Source organism: Palaemon carinicauda, chromosome 12, assembly GCF_036898095.1.
Source record: "Palaemon carinicauda isolate YSFRI2023 chromosome 12, ASM3689809v2, whole genome shotgun sequence".
Taxonomy (NCBI): Eukaryota; Metazoa; Arthropoda; class Malacostraca; order Decapoda; family Palaemonidae; genus Palaemon; species Palaemon carinicauda.
The window spans coordinates 19,591,213-19,608,712 of NC_090736.1; the positions used below are offsets into that span (position 1 = coordinate 19,591,213).

The following is a 17,500-nucleotide window of genomic DNA, read 5'->3' on the forward strand; positions in this document are numbered from 1 at the left end:
TAATTTTCCATCTTTTTGTAAGAGATATTTCGCTGTCACTGTCATCACAGATAGCAATTGTTTAAATTCATTTGTCCATTATATAAAAAATGATAATCTATGATATTAATATGTTTGAACTGAGTTGCGAGCCCCTTTAAAAGGGAAATATTTGAATATTCTGCCTCTCATTTAGCATTTATTTGCTTTAAAAGAAATAATATTTGAAAATTAAATAAGTTCATCTTATTATGGTAGCTTTATAGGAGCTCTCTCTCTCTCTCTCTCTCTCTCTCTCTCTCTCTCTCTCTCTCTCTCTCTCTCTCTCTCTCTGTATATATATATATATATATATATATATATATATATATATATATATATATATATATATATATATATATATATATATATATATATATATATATATATATATATAAAAGGACAATTTCCTATTCATTATTCAATGAGAGTATATCCTGGAGAATTTCTATTTTGCATAGTCTAGCGGTAAACTGTTCGCCTTGCATTCGAATGGCAACAAATCGATCCTTGCTTCAGACCGTGAGTTTAAGCTGCTTACTCGGGAGGTTACTGCCATGGTTTGGCACCACACTTATGGGGTTGGGCTTGCCCGGCAAACACTGGATCTGAAACCAGTCCCTTTTAACTTTTAACGAGTGATATGTTTGATGCACACGCATTCCCCAGTCGATAATTTCTTCAAAATAATCTTGGGTATTATCTAATCTGAAGAATCCTTATAGATAATGTCTGAAGGGGTTTTGCTTCGATAGAATTACGTTGTAAAATCTAATTTAGTTCAAACCACCACGGATATTGGGAGCATGAATTCATTTTTTATTTACTGTTGCCATTACATTGATTGAAGTGACTGAAAATTTAATGCCCTCGATTCCATGTAAAAGACACTGATTGACCGAAGGACTTGGGATCTACTGAATTAATTTCTCACACTAAATCATGTAAAAGTGAACACTGGTGAAAGAAAGAGTAAATGAAATAGGATTATTTACTCAAATAGATATTAAACAAAACAATTCAGAAATCATGGTCGAATATTGATAAATAATAAATCAACAAGAGATTTAAAGGAATTAGAAAAGGAAAAGTTTTTATATTTTATTATTACTAAAAAAAAAAATAAGAAAAAAATGCTACTAAATGATCTACGGTCCATAGGCCTTGAAGATCAAGCCTTCCAATGCCTAAAAGACTACTTAGTTGGTAGAAATTACTGTGTACAAATTGGAAACTCTTATTCGTCATATGAACCCTTAAATAGAGGAGTACCCCAGGGGAGTGTATTTGGCCTAATCTTATTCTGCGTCTATACTATTGGCGTGAAGTTCATACTATTTGCAGATGACACATAATTTTACTTCTCCATAAATGATATACATGACACTACTGAAACTAAAGCGAATCCTTGATAGTGTTAGAGAATGGATGACATATAAAAAACTAGAATTAAATGAACACAAAACGAAATTCATGGTGGTGGGCAAGAGAAACAGCGTAAAAAACTTATGTGATATTCAAATGAACTTAAATAATGACTCGGTGCCAATATCTAATAAAGTTCGAGATCTATGTGTATATCTTGATTGTAACCTGTCTCCAAATACTCAAATAAGTAATGTAATAAAAACTGAGGGTTTTCATCTAAGAAATATTGCGTCTATAAAAAAGTACCTGGACGAAAATTCTGTAAAGAGAATTGTGATAAACAGTGTTATTACCAGATTAACTACTGCAACTCTATCTACTACAATTTACCAAAAGTGCAACTTGGGAATTTACAAAATATGATAAACAGAGGAGCAAGACTGATAAAATGTGTCCCACCTTGAGAAAAGATCACCCCTATACCAATCGATTTACACTGGGTGCCGATTAATGCGAGAATTGAATTTAGAAATAAGTATAATAACCCACAAAGTTATCAGAACCGGGCGTCGAAAAAACTTAAGAGAACTGCTACATATAGCGTAGCCAACAAATCGTATCGACACGAGAATAGTTACAGATGGCTTCAAACTGTTGGAACCTAGATTTATGTCTACTTTAAGCTCCAGAGCCTTTAAATATGCGGCCCCGAGACCATATAATAAGCTCCCATGAAACATTCGAATGATTGAAGACATTAAGGCTTCCAAGAGGAAACTGAAGATTTTCTTATTTCATGAGTCCATTGACAGTGATGATTTTTACAGTAAATGAACAATACGCGATATGAAACGTTAAATACTCTGAATGAACAAGGTAAAACGACAGTGGAGGTCCTGTAGAGAGCGGGGTTACCCTTCTGTATAGGACCAGAAAAGCAGACATCAAAGTAAGTAAGTAATCGTTTTTGCAATAAAATGGCATAGTAACTATGACAGATTTCCAAGTATATGTTCATCCTATATTTGATTAATATCCCCTCCTAACGTAATATATTCTCATAAACTTATAAATATGCCTGGTTTCAGTAAATAATTGTGAGATGATGCTGTCACCCCCTGACGTTAGCCACTCTGACTCTGGTCCACCATAGTTTTCTACCTGTCAGGTACTCTTCTTCTTTCCCACCGTAATCCCTACATCAAGGGGTCGGTTGTCTGATGAGCAGCACCAGACATGGTTAATAAATTGTCAAATTTTTCACAACAGCATTCTCTTGCTGTCATCAACCACAGTTATTGGCTGTGAGCCTAGTCTTTGACTAAATAGTTCAAGTGCAAGGAAAGAGTTTCCATATATATATATATATATATATATATATATATATATATATATATATATATATATATATATATATATATATATATATAGTGTGTGTGTGTGTGTGTGTGTGTGTGTGTGTGTGTGTGTGTGTTTTAGAGAGAGAGAGAGAGAGAGAGAGAGAGAGAGAGAGAGAGAGAGAGAGAGAGAGAGAGAGAGAGAGAGAGAGAGAGAGAGAGAGAGAGAGAGAGAGAGAGAAATTACGTCAAATAAATGCTTTTTTTTCATTCGACGTAGCGTATAATAGAGGAAGAAAATTGAAGGAACGATTAAAGTCTTTTGCTAAAAGGTAAGACTGCAAGGCAGCAACAGTTCTTTTAGTCCTTATCTACTGCACGCAAGACATACGGTGTTACTATTCTTACTCCCCTACAAAAGGGTTTATATTAACTATGAGGTACTCATTCCGATTAAATCCTCCCTTGAAAACTGAGCAGACAATGATAAGGATAATAACCATAGTGAACATTACCTGAGTATTCTTACACCCATATTAAAGGGCTTTTACTATCAGGTATTCATTCTCCTGAAATCATCCCTTGGAAACTGGACAAAAACCATACTAAACATTACCTGAGAAGACGCTCTTGCGCATGCGTAGAAAGGGAAAGAATGTTATAGGCAGTGGCATCTGTGACGGGTCCTCCCCAGCCCAGGGTCGTCTGATAAGTGAGAGAAGTCTCCAGCCTGAATTCAGCGATTAGGCTTTCACTTTCAAAGCCTGAATAAAGGAGGACACTGAGAGTCAGTCTGTGATAGTCTCATAATGGATCATATATAGAATAATTAGACGGATTTTACTTGAGATTATTATTATTATTATTATTATTATTATTATTATTATTATTATTATTATTATTATTATTATTATTATTATTATTATTATTATTATTATTATTATTCAAATTGAAGAACAAATCATAAAAGGGACCATACAGTAATATATATATACATGCATATAATTACACAATTCTCTTCGAAAAACCTAAATTATGAAAGCCCAAATGGCTAAACTATTACAAGAACATATCTATGAAGCTAACCCTTTTCAACAGTTGAACAACGTATAAAACCATGCGACCTGCTCAACAGAATAATGTCACTCACCATCTCATTCCTCCGTAAAGTGTCCTCGTAATTTTCTGAACCTCTTGTCCTTCCTGTCGGAGGGATAAACATCAAAATATCCCACGGGAAGATCCGAAGGGCACGGCAGGGTGTCGCAGTAGGAAGTATTGCACACACAGACGAAGGAGCTGTGGTCGAAATCTCTGCGAATGCAAGATAACTCGGCTGCCACCTCTTGCTGTGAGTTCAGCTTGTCTTCCACTTGCTGCAAAGTGCCAACATTCTCTAACAAAGATGGAGATTATAATCATAGGGAAAGAATATGTTATTATTATTATTATTATTATTATTATTATTATTATTATTATTATTATTATTATTATTATTATTAGTAGTAGTAGTAGTAGTAGTAGTAGTAGTAGTATTGTTGATGTTGTTGTTCTTGTCGTTATTGTTGTTGTTGTTATTAGTAGATGCAATCTTCTATTGGCAGGATTAAAATGACATTCCTTTATCTCGCTAGTATTTTGTGTCGTCTTTAAGTTGACTTGAAACAGGAAAAGGATATGCTTCGACGTAGAGAGAGGGAGAGAGCACGATTAAAGCAATACCAGTTATTCAGAGAGAAATAAAAAGAGAAGACATAACGATAACTGTTTCCGTGAATGCAAGTAGATAAACCAACAATAAACGACTAAAATTGTTATCTAATCAAGCCATTGGGAAAACATCAGTTATCACCATAGAATCAGTCGCTTTACCATCGAGATAAGATAACAGTCACCTTCCTTTTCGTCCCTTAAGGAAATTTATTCTATTTTAACATATGGAGCCTTAACCTCTGTAGGGCTCCTTTTGAGGTTCGCCAGTTATTTTACATTTGATAATTAAAGAAAATTTAGTTAATGTTAAATGTGGAAACTTATCAATGGACTGTGGAATTAGTAATTATTAGGAGTGAGCTGGCTCATACTCTGGCAAGTTTTGTTAAAAATGACACATTAGGCAAAATCTTTAATCTCTATTCTTATATTAAGAAAAGCCGTCAAATTTGAGGGGAAGGGACATTACAGAAAAAGGAATAGTATGTTAAAGGAAAATGCGGATGTCTATAAGAATAAGTCACATGCATGCATACACATAATAAATATATACTGTATATATATATATATATATATATATATATATATATATATATATATATATATATATATATATATATATATATATATATATATATACTGTATATATAGACTACATGTAAATAATTACACCCAGACACCTAATGACACATACACAATCTATATATATATATATATATATATATATATATATATATATATATATATATATATATATATATATATATATATATATATATATATATATATATATATATATATATATATATGAATACATACATTTGTAAATAATTACACTCATATATATGTGTGTATGTATGTATGTACGTATGAGTTAGTGCGTGCAAATGTGTAAATTATCCATGTATTCTATTAAATATAGAACTAGATAAAACCTAACGTTTATTAACTTCATTATCATTGCATTTATGAGTATCATTAACTTAATAACTACTGAAACAGTTACACACACACACACACACACACATATATATATATATATATATATATATATATATATATATATATATATATATATATATATATATATATATATATATATATATATATATCTGTGTGTGTGTGTTTATGTGTATATGTGTGTGTGGGTGCGTACGTGTGTACATGTAAAATCAGTATATGCATGTATAAAAGCATACACGCATATATATATATATATATATATATATATATATATATATATATATATATATATATATATATATATATATATATGCGTGCGTGTATATATGTCTATGTATATACAGTATATGTATTTATAAACACACTCACATGCTATGCATAAATGTTATTAAAATCCAGCATCAAGAAATTTTTGTAGAATATTCAAATTCAATTAAAAATTGGATTGATAGACATATTACCAAGGGATATTGTTGGTAAGTTCTTTAGGTTAGGTTAGGTTTTGTTATTTTATTTTGTGCTAGGTTCCCAGGGGAACACTTGTCTGTGACATTTGATAGCCAAGCGGATTAAAAAGGATTGAAACATCTATTTCTTAGCCAAACAGATATTCATTCTACATTGCAAAATTCATATAGGCATACTCAACATACTACAGCATGAAATTGCATAATTCACTCGATACAAAAATAAGGCAATAAATTTTACACTTCCAACTACTACTTGGAGGATTTTTATTGTTATTTTTTTCGTTGTTAGTAACACGCTGATTTGGGGAGTGAGGAGCATTTTTTTTGGTCTTTTCTTTAGGATTATTTGACTACTGTCTGCTACTATCTGACCGCTTTTTCAATTCACTGTCGCAAGTATCTTTGACGTTACGACTTGCATAAAGGCATCTCCTGACCCCAAGTATAGACGAGTGACGACTAACTGCAGCAGCAGGCTAAACCTTGCTTGCTGTTTCCTTTTTCCATCACATTTTTCTTTCCATTGCGTTAGGAAAAGTCAATGATGCAAATGTGTACCTCTCAAAGGTTTTCTTTTCTCTTAATCAGTTGAAATTACACTGTTTTATTGACGCCCCCTAATCATTATCAATTATTGATTATTATTAATTATTTTTAGTTATTGTCATTAATGATAGTTAAGTATTATTAATTATTAATTACTATTAATTATCATTATTTATTAATTATTAATCATTAATTATTAATTATTATTGATTATCAATTATTACTAATTGTTAATTATTTTTGATTATCAATTATTATTCATTATTATGAATTATTATTAATTATTAATTATTATTAATTTTTCATTATTACTTATTTATTAATCAATTACTAATTATTTATTATTATTATTATTATTATTATTATTATTATTATTATTATTATTATTATTATTAGCTAAGCTAGAACCTCAGCTGGAAAAAACACGAAGCTAAAACCAATGGATCCAACAAGCACAAATACCCAAGTAAGGAAAGGAAATAGATAAACTACGAGAGAAGTATTGAATAATTAAAGATAAAATATTTTTAGGACAGTATCAACTTTGAAATAAATCTTCCATAAATAAATTATAGAATAGTGTGCGCGAATGTACACTCAAGGAAGAAAACTCTACCCCAAACAAGTCGAAAATCATGTTACACAGGATATGGCACTATCCCAAAACCAGAAAACAATGGTCTAGCTTCCTCGAACAGCTGCTCACCACAGCAAAAGAGTCTCTTCTACCCTTACGAAGAGGAAAGTAGCCACTGAACAATTACAGTGCAGTAGTTAAACCCTTGAACGAAGAAGAATTGTTTGGTAATGTCATTGGCGAAAGGTGTATAAGGACAGATGAGAATGTTGAAAGAATATACCAGACTATTCGTTGGATATGTAAGCAAGGGAAAAATTAGTCGTAACTAGATATAGGGATCCAAAGTATTATTGTCTAGACAGTCAAAGGACCCAATAACTCTAGCGGTAGAGTGAGAAATCAACACGTAAAATTGACAGACTTTTAAAACCCTTATTCTTCAACATGCTTAACACAGGTGCAACAATGAGGGAATAGATATGAAAGTAATGATGATGATATATGAAGAAAAGGATGTAGGCTACTTGCACGAATCGAACTATGAAACAGTTAAAAACATTGTTGTTAACACAAGGAAAGTTTCGAAAATTAAGTTATTCCGTAACATTTAGTTTTATAAAATGTGCAGATCATTATATATATATATATATATATATATATATATATATATATATATATATATATATATATATATATATATATATATATATATATATATATATATGGTATTATTACAGTTTCATCCATTATGGGAAATCTATTATAATAATATATTTCCTGAGTAAAGCAAGTCTTTTGTAGTATTTCTGTAAAATATTATCTGTCGCAAATACCTAGTTCTTTATATATCGACGATCAAACTCACGCTACTCATGTCTTCCTCCCAGATTTTTTCTAAGTCTGTTGTTATTGTTGACTGTGTCTTGTATTTGCTTAAATGAGCCCTGTAACCCTTATAATCCGCTGACAAACTAGTCCACTATGAAGTCTTACACGTTTGGCCAATCACAGCGCCTGTCCACTATGACGTCATACATGTTTGGCCAATCACAGCGCGACAATACAACAGCGCGACGATACATTATCTTCCCAGGCATTTCATTTCGTTCCTAGACATGGAGACCATAGAAAGCACGTCATCTCATGTTGCACAAGAAGTTGAAATTCCATCTTCTTGTCCTGACTGTTTCCTAACTTACATTGAATTTGTTGAAAAACTAGTGCATTTGTGCCAGAGACACAATTTAATTTTACAAAATAAAAACGGCTTCACGTTTTCCTCAAAGCAGCAGCACATCATTAATTTATAGAGTATATTATAATGGTGATAGTATAACGATGTATACAGCAGTACCATCACTTTGGATTTGGTTTGATGGATGTGTTGGGTAGTGGCTGTAAGGGGGGCGGGGGGTCGCAGGGGCTAGGCCTAGGTAGGGGTACAGGGCCCTAGGTTAGGTGGTTGTATTAGGTTCGGTAGTGTCCCGAAAATCACTGTGGCCTTAAGGGGAGGTCGCAGGGGGGGGCGGAGGCCCCCTCCCCCATGGTAGGCCTAGGTAGGGATACAGGGCCCCTATGCTAGGTTAGGTGGGTTTTCTTAGGTTCAGTAGTGCCCTGAAAATCACTGTGACCTTAAGGGGGGGTCGAAGGGGGGGGGGGGGGTCGCCGGGGGGGCGGAGCCCCCCCCCCCCCCGTAGGGCTAGATAGGGGTATAGGGGGAGGGGTGGTGGAAGGATAAGTATTCACCCAAAACCCCGGTTCCCACCTGGTGTCCCCCATAATTGTTGGGATGAAGTAGGGACTTTCTGCATTCTGGAACAACTTGTTGTTTTAACTCCAATTACATAGTAAATCTCTAAATCGGATGGTTTGCGGTCAAAATAAACGTTAAATTCCTTGAAACTGCACTATTTCAGATGCAACAAATATATTTTTATTCCAGTTTCCCCATAATGGATGAAACTGTAAATTTACCATACATATATATATATATATATATATATATATATATATATATATATATATATATATATATATATATATATATATATATATATATATATATATATATATATATATATATATATATAGATGTTATATATATAGATGTATTCATTATTATAATTTATTATTGTTATTATTAAGTTGTCCATAAACATTTCAGTTCTCTATGAATTCAGTTACTGATCATAACTTTAATGAGCTAGTTACCCATCAAATCTTAACGCAGCCGTAATAAAGGAGTTATCCTTTAAATCTGTTTTCTGCTCACGAAGACCCGCCCCAAATCTGCAATCCTGTTAGGGAAAAAAAATTTGCGACCCGGCAATTCCTTATTCGAATCCAACATGCCATTCTTTTTTTTCGAAAACTGGTCTTGAAGACCTATTTCAACACATTATGACTGCCATAATATTTTTTTTATATATTTTTTTTATATTAGAGATATCTTGCTTAAGGGTATATTTGGGAGCACCATTCTATCTTATATCTCTCTATGGTTTATATACGAGATGTTTATTCTAATGTTGATATTCTTCTTGAAATATTTTATTTTTCCTTGTGTCCTTTCCTCACTGGGCTAATTTCCATGTTGGAGCCTCTGGGCCTATAGCATCTTGTTTTTCTAAATAGGGTTGTACTACCACCTAAAATTAAAAAAAAAAAAAAATTTTGATCATATAATGGAATGTAAATCATATATATATATATATATATATATATATATATATATATATATATATATATATATATATATATATATATATATATATATAGGTAAAAATAGAATGATCAGTGCTGCTATCACCATCGTTATTTAGTAGCGTTTGACATAACTCCTGTCATCTTCAGCCGATTTCTTTGATATGTAAGATATAATATTTCTAAAATTCAGGAATAATCTTACATTTCTGATATCATACTGCTTTGAAAATTACTATCTTAAAAATACAGGATAACCTATCTTTGATATATATATATATATATATATATATATATATATATATATATATATATATATATATATATATATACATATATATATATATATATATATATATATATATATATATATATATATATATATATATATTTATATATATATATTTATATATATTTATATATATATATATATATATATATATATATATATATATATATATATATATATATATATATATATATATATATATATATATATATATATATATATGTGTGTGTGTGTGTGTGTGTGTATAAAAGTATATATATATATGTATAAATATATATATATATATATATATATATATATATATATATATATATATATATATATATATATATATATATATATATATGTGTGTGTGTGTGTGTGTATAAAAGTATATATATATATATATATATATATATATATATATATATATATATATATATATATATATATATATATATATATATATATATATATATATAAATATATATATGTATATATATATATATATATATATATATATATATATATATATATATATATATATATATATATATATATATATATAAAAGGCAATGTCTGTATGTATTCCCTATAGAAAGAAAGGTTAGGGAATCTAAATATAAACTATATGTATTCCTAAGTAAAAATTTTCCTTGGGAAGTAAGGCAACTGTCCCGAATATCTAAGCACTCCCTTTAAGGGAGCTATTGGGGCAGAACCCGCCCCCTTTTAAAACTGCAAATATGTAAATTGTACAAAAAATTAAAAGTGTATTTTATATAAACTTTTCATAGAAAGTAAATGGAAGTGGTCCCGTATATCGAAGTGCCGTTTTAACAGAGGTATGGTTGGCAGAACCCCACCTACTTTAAACCTCAAACATATGCGATTCTATGTTAAAACTAAAAGAGTATTCTTATGTAAATTATTAATTTTTCCCCTGGTTTCATCACACTTTTTAATACCATTTATAAACACAAATATCATGTCCACCTTAACATTGGAAATGTTTCATTTTCACGGATGCATTGCTTACTCAAAAAAATAATCGGATGATAAGAGTATCTAGGAGTTACAAAAACATGTGGTCCAGAATAGGTCATCACATTGCTTTTGAATTCTACACCCACGTAATTCCGAGTGTTGTCTCTGTTAGTATGTAATTTTTTATATATATATATATATATATATATATATATATATATATATATATATATATATATATATATATATATATATATATGTATATATATATATATATATATATATATATATATATATATATATATATATATATATATATATATATATATATATATATATATGTATATATATATATATATATATATATATATATACGTGTGTGTGTAGATAGATATATATATCTATATATGTTTGTGTCTGTGCGAGTGTGTATGTGGGTTCTATATTTTTTTCGATGATACGTGAAACATTTCAAACACCCATTTATAATCATACGAAGGTATCCATATCTTACGACAAATCTCTTTCTTCTCTTTCTTTTCTGATCGATACTACTGGCATATCTCTATGGCGCTGAAACAAAGACATACACTTAACCGTAAGACACTTGACATTAAATGTAGTTTCTTTGGGGTTGATAAGACGCGTCATTGAATCGTGTAATTTGGTTGAGAGGTGTCAATGAACCGCTTGGATTCGGGCCGAAGCATTAATCCCTCTCTTGGTGGATCCTTGATAATTATCCATTGTGCCATATGGTAAGGCACCTCTTCTTAATAATTTTGAGCAATTTTCTGGCTATATACATACACGATATATATATATATATATATATATATATATATATATATATATATATATATATATATATATATATATATATATATATATATATATATATATATATATATATATATATATCATCATCATCATCATCTACTCCTACGCTTATTGACGCAAACGGCCTCAGTTAGATTTCACCAGTCGTCTCTATCTTGAGCTTTTATATAAATAATTCTCCATTCATCATCTCCTACTTCGCGCTTCGAGGCCACGGTATACCAATTCTCCTAGTGCCTTGTGGGGCTCAACTGAATGTTTGTTGAACTAATCTCTCTTGGGAAGTGCGAAGAGCATGCTCAAACTATCTCCATCTACCACTCATCGTGATTTCATCCACATATGGTACTCGAGTAATCTCTCTTATACATATATATATATATATATATATATATATATATATATATATATATATATATATATATATATATATATATATATATATATATATATATATATATATCCGTTCATGTAAGTGGCATTACCAGACGCATAACTACTCGGTTATTTTCCTTCCCTCGGATACAGAGAAAGAGAGTAGTCATACTCTGGTGAGAGGGGATACCCCGAGAGTAAGGTTGTTGAGTTAGCAGAAGAAAGAAGAGTTAATAATAGTTCCATGAAGACAGATCGACAGACGTGTTATTTTTGAAAGAGATTAAACTCTCTTGGTATGGAAATAGGATCAAAGAAAAGATGGTTCTCTTATCATTTTTTTTTATTATCGAATGAAAAAAAAAATATGTATATTGTAATATGTTCACATGATGTCTTTCAGTCGTAAATAACTGCCGGATTTGAAATCTATAGTCGATTCCAGTTCCAATTTCACCTGATTCAGAGTTACTGCAATAGAATAGTGTTTACAAGCAGTAATACTCTGATAAACTCATTGTGTAGTTTATATTCTTGAGAGATCTCTTGCTTGAAGGTATAGGCTATTCGGGCACTCTATTCTATCTTGTTTCTCCTCTTTTTTTTTTTTTTTTTTTTAAGTTTTTATCTTCTTGTTATATTCAGGTTTTCATAGTTTATAGATGAAAGATTTATTTTAATGTTTTTATTATTCCTAAAATTTTTTTAGTTTTTCCTTACTTCCTTTCCTCACGAAGCACTTTGGATTATAGCATCCTGCTTTTCCAACTAGGGTTGTAGCTTAGCAAGTAATAATAATAATAATAATAATAATAATAATAATGATGATGATGATGATATCCTCATTCCTGAATTATCAACAGCAAATTGTGACATTACAACCCTCCTGGTCATTGTTAGTAGCTAATTACTTGGCATAGGGTGGCTGCCTAGAGAGCAAAGTTGAACGTTTGCAACTTAAGCGTGATCGGTTTTTTAAATGGTATTTGACATTATAGCTTAATTCATGCATCCCATAAACTGTAGAACATATGTCCATATGTGTATATACATTCATCCATATATTTACCATTCATCTTTCTACACTTGTAGTGGATAGTGCAAAGCGACATTACCAATCACATTTTTACAATGTAATCCCGAAGGGAGAATGATGGTTCAACATTCTGTCCTATTGATATTCACTGAATTATCCTAAAAGCATAGGCGTTATCTTGATGGTCACTCATCCAAATACAAGCCAAAGAAACGTATTTAAGTATATAAATATGACTGTAAATGTGTATACATGAATAGTTTTGTATGTGTTCAATTTTGTGGAAGGGAAGATAATAATGGTTAATAAGTTGATCCTAGATCTCTTATTCAATGTCATTCATTCATTTAGTGTAATGGAACCAAGTGATTCCGTTTGTAGGCTATAATTGATCCTAAGAGAATCTAACCGTGTTTGCCGACGTCATTACCCGGGATCATTAATCGCTATTCATCGCATCACTTCGCCTTACTGTACATCAGCAATAATGGTTCAACTCTGGTTTTCTTTTGTGTTTGCCTTCTCCGAATAGGTATCCCATCTTCTTCCTTTCATCGGAAAGTTTAAAGGTTGAAAGGCTGCTCATGAATGACAGGGACAAGGCAAGAAGAAACTAGTAGACGTTTGTCTTTTTCACAGTCTGTTTAAATGTCTGTCATTTCTTTATATCATTCGCGAGGGCTTGAATTCAATCTGGAGAGAGTAAATATATAGTTTTAAAAAATGCTAATTCCCAAGATAATATTAAAGATTGAAATAGCACATTTGTGGCTAAATGTTTTTTTCTTTATTCACAAACAGGAGATTTGCGTATTTTATTCACCATAACACATCAGCTCAATATCTCCCATTCCTTTCTGTCTTGGTCATAATATTCCAATTCAGAACATTGAGGCAAGATCCATGAAACCCTCTTTCTGAAGAGACAAATATCCTCAATACTTAGCTGATTGTCATGGGTCCGCCAGGTTGGATCGTGACTTGCAATTAACAATTTCATGCAAAACTAATTGCTAATTGCAGGAGGAACTGGAATTTTGGAAAGGTAGAGGAGTAGATGTTTGCTATATATCATTCCACCATATACATCTATCCCCCTTTAGAGGGCTTGGTGGCAGAAGGGAACCGCCTACGAGCTTCACACCATGTCTTTATGATGAGGCTGCAAGGCTGACTTCATTCTTCTCAAACGATGAAATTACCACATTTCCAATTAAATAGATTGGTTGGCGTACCGCCAACCAATCTACTTAATTGGGAGTGATCCCCGATCCCACTAAACGTGAGCGTAGGACTGTAATACTGAGCCAAGTCGATGCAATGGCTGGTTACAGCTTCTAAGGAGGGCAGTAAGGCATTTCCATTTCTACTGTAGGCCATTACTCTCTTCCTCTCTTTCTCATTTTATACATATACAGTATATATAAATATATATATATATATATATATATATATATATATATATATATATATATATATATATATATATATATATATATATATATATATATATATATATATATATATATATATATATATATATATATATTTATATATATATATATATATATATATATATATATATATATATATATATATATATATATATATATATATATATATATATATATATATATATAATGTATCTGTGTGTATAAAGGAATTAATGTAAACAGCAATCACTTCATTAGTAAGATCATTGTTATTCAATTATTCAAGATGTTCATAACCTTTTGGATTAAAAAAATGTAAAATATGTTTTATCACAGAAGCGAGCATTTCCTCTACGCTCCTTCCACCCAACTATCATAATTATTCCTGGGCGATTTCATTATGCTTATTAATCTTATTAATGGTCACTATTAAGGACCAAACATGGTACCACATCTCTCCTCTGGTAATTGTGTTCGGAGATTTGTTGAACATCATCTGGCTTCGTGTTTACTTTGTCTCTCCGTTGTCGCTCATGATTTTGGGTTTGGTCAACCTTAAAACTTTTTATTTCTTCTTTTCAAGATTATCAGATTTGGATGGTTTCTTATCATCGTTCTCTTCATATAAATTTTCGTTGTCCTTTTCTATTCCTTATACTTTTATTATGTGATTATATGAGTCTCGTATAATATCATAAAATCATTCTTTAAAAACAGAAATCAATGTTTGAGTGTTGGAAAAATACAATGTGGTGCAGTTTCAATACGCACATGCATATTCCTTTATTGGATTTTTCTTGTTTTCAAATCTCTAACAATTCGATAGGATGTCTATTCATCCTTTCCTTAAGAAATACTTTACTTTTAATGGTTTTTAGAACTTAATACTATCCAGTCAATTACAGCGTCTTCAATCAACACTGGAACACCTGCTAAGTTGAATATAGTTGAAAAGAGCTAAAGCATCTTGTTATCCCTAATTTTTCCAAAGAAAGAATCACAAGCGAGGCCATCTCCCAAAACCCAACAACTTCATCGAAACTCGAAGAATCTTTTCTCCCCGATCATGTTGGTGACTCGACGTGTTAAAGAGGAAGGTGGAACGTAGCTGAATTAAGACAGGAGGCTGAAGGTGAATAATTTAACATATTACGCCCTACTCTCCGGACTCTATTGCTTGTTAGCTCCTCGATATTGGACACCAGTTGCAATAACACCGCTGTGCAATTGCTGCCTTCTCCAGTCATTCACTGGAGACAGCTGCTGTGCAGGACCTGTCATTTGCTGGTAGATGAATTCCTGGTGAGAACGGAACGATATTCTTTTGGGGCTTTCTTTATTAACATGTCACACACTCCGCAATAAAACTAAACAAATATTTGCAATGCTAACGAATGCCTCTGCTCGCGTTCTAAGAATGCATCGTATTAGACGCATTGTTTTTTTTTTAATATACATTTGAAATTTGCATTAGTGTTTCTGGTCATATCAAGGGAAATAGTCATCTGCTTGTAGGGAAGACAAGGTACAAGATATTTTCTTAATTTCGCTTGATTATTTGAGAATATGAAGGAATGAATTAACATTTGTGGAAAATAAAACTCGATTACAAGGAGAGATATATGAAAAGTAGAAATGCCTATAATTCTTCGTAATTTTACTAACTTGTATTTCAGTATTTGAATAATCCAAAACCATAGTCATTTAAACCACATATAGAAGAAAGATGTATGACCTTGATGGTGCTTTTGTTTAAATATGACCAATTGGTATAAATATAGTTATGCTAGTTCTTTTAGTAATATATATATATATATATATATATATATATATATATATATATATATATATATATATATATATATATATATATATATATATATATATATATATATATATATATATATATATATATGTATATATATATATATATATATATATATATATATATATATATATATATATATATATATATATATATATATATATATATATATTCATTGAATGTGATTTCCCTAATGGCGTCATTGTGTTTCTTTCTTACAGGAGTTCTCGTATTTTCCTAACGTCTTTAGACTATCAGGCGTAAGCCTTTGGTTAAAGAAACTATAATTGTTCTTTTTCTTATTATATTCTATCACTACAACACTTTTTCGACAAAACGATCGCTTTATCAAGTAATTATTGATTAATATATGTTTACAATTCCTCATATACACGAGGTTCTACAAATATTATGATTAATTATTTTGTAATTATATTTTATCGAAATTAAAGAGAATAAAGAATTAAAAAAATAAAAGGAGAAATGTTTAAAAATTTAGAGATCCTTATATTAGAAAGAGGATAGTGGCTGATTATATACTTATATACCGATATATACATAGACACATGTGTGCACATAAACGTACGTTCGGACCTCCTCCACCTCAAAGATTACCCGTGTTACTTTTTGATTGAAGGGAGCATATAATTACAACCCCGTTGCATGGATAATGTTGGCTTTTGCAGGGTGATGCTTACTCTTCAGCTATTATGAACATGCAGTCGTTACTCTCATTGTGAATAATTTTGGTTCCGTCAATTAATTCTTTAAGGGAGGGATTCTGATCATGGCTATCAATATATTGTTGGCTTATTGCTCCTTAATTTCTGTGGGCCAGCATACGTCTACGAAGTGTCGGGGTATTGAGTCCAACGTGGTCTTTTCTCTGATATTTACACATCTCCTGTGGGTATAAGAAATTATAGCCTGTTTGTACAAGCTTCCTTTGGTCCTCCAGGGCAGTACTGTGCTTCCTCACAAGAAGTGCATTTAGGTTAGACTTTCTGTGTATTATAAGTTTTACCTTCAGGTTAGGAG

General features: G+C 30.9%; 1 pseudogene; it reads right to left on the minus strand.

The window, feature by feature from the left end:
- The window catches only part of LOC137650717 (lysosomal acid glucosylceramidase-like), a 46,635-nt pseudogene that overhangs the window by 16,791 nt on the left and 12,344 nt on the right, over positions 1-17,500 (minus strand).